This window comes from Solanum verrucosum, unplaced genomic scaffold, assembly GCF_900185275.1.
Source record: "Solanum verrucosum unplaced genomic scaffold, falcon-dt-bn FXZP01000106.1, whole genome shotgun sequence".
Classification (NCBI taxonomy): Eukaryota; Viridiplantae; Streptophyta; class Magnoliopsida; order Solanales; family Solanaceae; genus Solanum; species Solanum verrucosum.
In genome coordinates this window covers 3,128,996-3,134,578 of record NW_026020130.1, presented here as the reverse complement: position 1 = coordinate 3,134,578, position 5,583 = coordinate 3,128,996, and the positions used below count along the sequence as shown (strand labels likewise).

At 37.2% G+C, this 5,583-nt stretch overlaps 1 pseudogene; it reads left to right on the top strand.

Annotated features, from left to right (window-relative positions):
- Window positions 1-1,028: 1,028 nt before the first annotated feature.
- Window positions 1,029-1,661, top strand: LOC125827328 (uncharacterized; annotated as a pseudogene).
- Window positions 1,662-5,583: the final 3,922 nt, after the last annotated feature.

Sequence of the window (5,583 nt, the reverse complement as noted above, 5' to 3'; positions counted from 1 at the left end):
TAGGATTTCTAACTTTTCTTCACAGAATTCTACATAAAAAACGAGTTTGGAGTCAAAAAGGCCATTTTTTTCTTACAAAATGCATAAAGGACCACTGATATTTTAAAAATACCAAAATGGACAAGTCGCTGATGGGGCAGCGTTATCCTTGCTCAATTTTAACCCCGTTAACATCATGTAAAAAATTATTTTCTTGAAATCACTGCAAGGGTAGCGATTTCATTAAATTTTATTTATTTATTTATTAAAATCGTTGCCCGAGTCGCGATTTCCAAAAAAAAAAATCTCCATTAAGCCAAAACGGTTAGAATATATGATAAATATATTCTGACTCATTGTATATATCATCTTTGTTAAGTGAATATTTAGTTCCTACTTATAGCTAGTTAGTTTCCTTAATTATAGCCTAATTATACTCTTGTATTTATTGTATATAAACGGATGATTCTAATGAAATGTATCAAGGGATTAATCTCTTTCATGGTATCCAATTTCTAGGGAAAGATCCTTAAACTTTCTCTGTCTTCCGCAGCGCCGTTCCGCCCCTCTTATTCTTCTTCCTCTTCTTCCTCTTCTTCCTCCTCGTCTTCTTCCTCCTCTTCTTCTTCCTCTTCTTCTTCTTCTTCCTCTTCTTCTTCCTCTTCTTCTTCTTCTTCCTCTTCCTCCTCCTCCTCCTCCTCCTCCTCCTCTTCTTCTTCTTCTTCTTCTTCTTCTCAATCACCATGTATGACTCAAAATCATCTTTTCACCCTGCTCTTGTTGTATCCAACATCAAGAACCATGTTCACAACACTCTTGAGATGGAGAACGTACAATATTCCACATGGGCGGAACTCTTTAAGATTCACGCACGATCCCATAGAGTAATTGACCATATTATTCCTCCGGCAAAGGGCAAGGAGAAACTGCCTAAAACAGAGGAGGAGAAAGAGCTTTGGTCGACTCTTGACGCTACTGTTCTATAGTGGATTTACGCTACTATATCTCATGATCTTTTATATACAATTCTTGAACCTGACACCACAGCAATGGAGGCTTGGAATAGATTGTGTGATATATTCCAGGATAACAAACACTCTCGTGCCGTCACCCTTGAGTACGACTCACTCATGTGAACATGGAAGATTTTCCAAATGTCTCTGCCTATTGTCAACATCTCAAATCTCTGTTGGACCAACTCAAGAATGTCGGCTCTCCTGTCGACAACAATAGACTGGTTCTTCAACTAGTCTCTGGCCTCACCGGGTGTGGCCACTCTTATTCTCCAACGTGATCCTTTACCCCAATTTTATCAAGCTCGTTCGATGCTCACTCTTGAAGAGGCCGGTCTTGCTAAGAAGGCGGCACATAGGTCCTCATCCGCCATGGTTTCTCGTGATTTGAATGGCTCTCATGATATTTCTGATCATTCCTCTTCGAACCACAAAACTAATGGTGGCAAGAGGAACCAAAACCACAACAATAATGGAGAAAAAAATCGCAGCAACAATGGTGGTCATGGAGGCAACAAGGGAGGTACAGGCGGTGGGGGTAAGGCCGGAGGTGGTGGTCAGATGGGCAGCAGCAACAGCCGCGGTAGTGGGCAGCAGCCAGCAGGACATCATCCTTCGACCAATGCTTCATGGTCTGGCGGACAGTCGTGGCCCTGGATGGCACCTTAGGCTCCTTGGGCTATACCTCCTTGTCCAAATCCATCAAACTCATGGGCCAAGCCCAATTATGGACAGCAGCAGAAACCGCACCCTGATATACTTGGGCCCAGACCCAGCAGGCCTACACGACAACTCCAACTCCAACCGACATTGAAGCAACAATGCATACTCTTGGTATCACTCCTCCGGATGCGAATTGGTACATGGACACCGGTGCCACTTCTCACATGACATCCGCACAAGGTAACCTCACGTCTTATTTTAATATGAGCAATAAACGTGGTATAATGGTTGGTAATGGTCAATCAATTCCAATTCATAGCTATGGTCACACTGAATTATCTTCCTCGTGTCCTCCCTTACAATTAAATAATGTCCTTCATGTCCCTCACCTTGTTAAAAATTTGGTGTCAGTTAGAAAATTTGCAACTGATAACTCTGTCTCTGTTGAATTTGATCTCTTTGGATTTTCAGACGGGGAGGCCGGTAATGAGGTGTGAAAGTCGGGGCGAGCTTTATCCCATCACAAATCCAAGAGCTTCTCCATCTACTTTTTCCGCTTTAGCACCATCCCTTTGGCATGATCGTTTGGGTCACCCGGGAGCACCTGTTTTGAGCTCCCTTAGGAAGAATAAATTGATTGAATGTAATCAAATTAAAGACTTTCGTATTTGTCATTCGTGTCCTCTTGGAAAACATGTTAAGTTGTCATTTTATGCTTCAAATTCTAGCACTATTATGTCATTTGATATTATACATAGTGATTTTTGGACGTCACCTGTTTTGAGTTCATCGGGTCATCGATATTATGTCTTGTTCGTGGATGATCATTCCAAATTTTTGTGGACATTTCCTTTATCGCAAAAATCACAAACTTTTTCCCATTTTTGAATTTCAAGACCTTTATTTGAACCCAATTTGAGCGGGACATAAAGAATATACAATGTGATAATGGCCCCTTTTGGGAATTTTGTAAAGCAAATTCATTTCGTCTTTCATGTCCTCATACATCCCCTCAAAATGGGAAAGCCGAAAGACAAATCCGTACGATCAACAACATTGTTCGTACCTTATTGGCTCATGCTTCCCTTCCTCCTTCCTTTTGGCATCATGCTTTGCAAATGGCAACTTACCTTCTCAATATCCTTCCTTATAAGCTATTAAACTATCAATCTCCTCTTCGCATGCTTTATCAAAGGGATCAGTCTTATTCTCATCTTCGGGTGTTTATGTTATCCTCTTATTCCCTCTACAATCATAAACAAACTTCAACCCCGGTCAACTCCTTGTGTTGTTTTGGGGTATCCTCCAAATCATCGTGGGTATAAATGCTTTGATTTGTCATCTAGAAAAATCATCATTAGCCGTCATGTAATATTTGATGAGACGCACTTTCCCTTTGCAAAGTTACATACTCCTCAAAATCACACTTATAAGTTTCTAGATGATGGGCCATCTCCCTACCTGATCCATCATTTCACTACCTCACCAAACCCACAGGTTGCACCCCTTCCTAACTCACCTGATCCCACCTCGCCCAGCCTAGCGAGTGGATCCGGTTTGCCCAGCGAGCAGCACGGCGTTCCCCAGCCTGCTGGGCCAAGCCCATCTCCTCTTCTTCTTTCTGTGTTAAAGAAAAAGAGTTGCAGAATCCCAAGCTTTCATTTTTACTAGTTTTTTCTTGCTGGGTAAGTGTCTTTTTTTCATTCATCTGTGATTGTTACTCTTTAGGGGTGCAACCATTTTCCAGACCTTGCTTGAATGTGGGAAGTTGAGTGAAAATTGTTGTATGTTATTAAATAAAATAAAAATTGATGAAGTTGCTACCCTCAGTAGCGAGGAAATAAAAAAAATTCTAATGAAATTGCTGCCCCTACAGTGATTTTAAGAAAATAACTTTTTTTACACAGTGTTAACGGGTTAAATTTGAGCAAGGATATCGCTATCCTATAATCGACTTGTCCATTTTGGTATTTAAAAAAAGTCAGTGGCCCTTTATGCATTTTGGAAGAAAAAAGTTGCTCTTTTGACTCCGGACTCCATAAAAGACATTCATTATAATACAATATATTTATAATACTCCTCCTTGGATGTATATTTGATATATTATATGTCTCATTAAAACCTTACTATAGAAAATTCAGTGGAAAAAACTCTAGTGAAAAAAAAAAGAGTACACATATCTAATACTCCCTTTGTCCCTAATTATTTGTCCACATTTTCTTTTTTAGTTGTCCCTAATTACTTGTCCATTTTGACAAATCAAGAAAAGAAATTTTTTTTACCCATTATACCCTCAATTAATTACTTTGAAAATGGTAGAACTAGTTTTTAATTCATCCACTTCATAATTAATAGGGGTAAAATGGTAAACTCATTATATATCAATTATTGTTTTCTTAATAGGCCAGTGTGTCAATTTAAAAGTGGACAAGTAATTAGGGACAGAGGGAGTAATAGGCATTTTGGATGTCTCATTAAAACATTACAAGGAAAAATCTAATGGGACAAAATCTTGTGAAGGAAAAAAGGTACAACGCGTATTAACTCCCCCTAATGCGAACATTAATTCAAAGACTTGAATTTTCGCATTCCAAACTTGCGCATCATCTTCTCGAAAGTTATAGTTGGTAGAGACTTGGTGAATAAATCAGTCATATTATTACTGAACGAATTTATTGCACATTGATATCAGATTTGTATGTAGAAAATCTTTGGCAGGATGTGTTTCCTTCTATCGCCTTTAATGAATCATCCCTTCATGATCAAAGGATTCTGCAAATTCCTCACTTCAACTTCTTTAAGCAACTATCTATTGTCTTTTGAAAATTATTCAAGAGTTCAATTCAAGTTATTAACTCTCATAACAATATAAAAAATTCTTAGTTGATTTAATTCATATGAGGATTATAAACAATTTTTTCAAAAACTTGCTTATGTTTTAGATTTTGAATCTTTCAAAGAATTTTCGTATAAATTTTGTCAAGTGACAACATTCAATATTAAATGTATGATATTTTCTAGTAATTAGACTGAAAATCAAATAAGCTTTACGCTTACCAAGTTGCATCATTCTACTTTTAAATTGATAACCATTTCTACGTCAGTATGCTTTAATAGACGTAGAATTCAGATCCTCATAATCATTAACAATATTGCACTATATTGTATTAAAGAATATCACCGATAATATATCAATTTTTTCGGTTCACAGTGCGACTTATTCCTCCCATAAGGTTTCATGAAGTGTTATGGCATAGGCTTTTCAAGAGCGCAATGCCTCCATATTATGACCATTTTAATTTGAAATATTTTTCAAAAAAAAAATTTAAAAAAAAATTGACGGGCTGAACTATGTGGGGGTGGCGTAAAAAAATGAAAAATTTTAAGTTTAAATATTTTCCAAATATTTTTTTAAAAAATTTGATGGCAGTGGAGGGGGGTAGGTTGGGGTGGCGGGTGGCTTAAAAATGATTTGTTTTAAAAAAATTGAAATATTTTCCAAAAATAATTTTCTTAATTTTTTTTTTACAGGGGTGGCGTAAAAGATGAAAAAACTAATTTAAATCTGAAATATTTTCAAAAATATATATTTTTTTAAAAAAAGATACAGGGGGGTAGGTGTAGGGGTGAAGTAAAAATAAAATTTTAAAAATTTGAAATATTTTTCCAAAACAATTTTTTTTGTGTGTGTGTGTGGGGGGGGGGGGGGGGTGATAGGGGTTGGGTGAGGTAAAAAATCATAAAATTTTAAATATTTTTTTTGTTTGGGGATGGGGGTTGGATTGGGAGCCGGGGGTTGGTTTGGGGGTAGGGGTAAAAATAAATAAATAAATATATATATATATATATATATATATAAATGGAAGGAGAGGGCCGGGTTCAGGGTACGGAGTAGGGTAGGAAAAAAAATTGAAGGATGAAGTAGAGT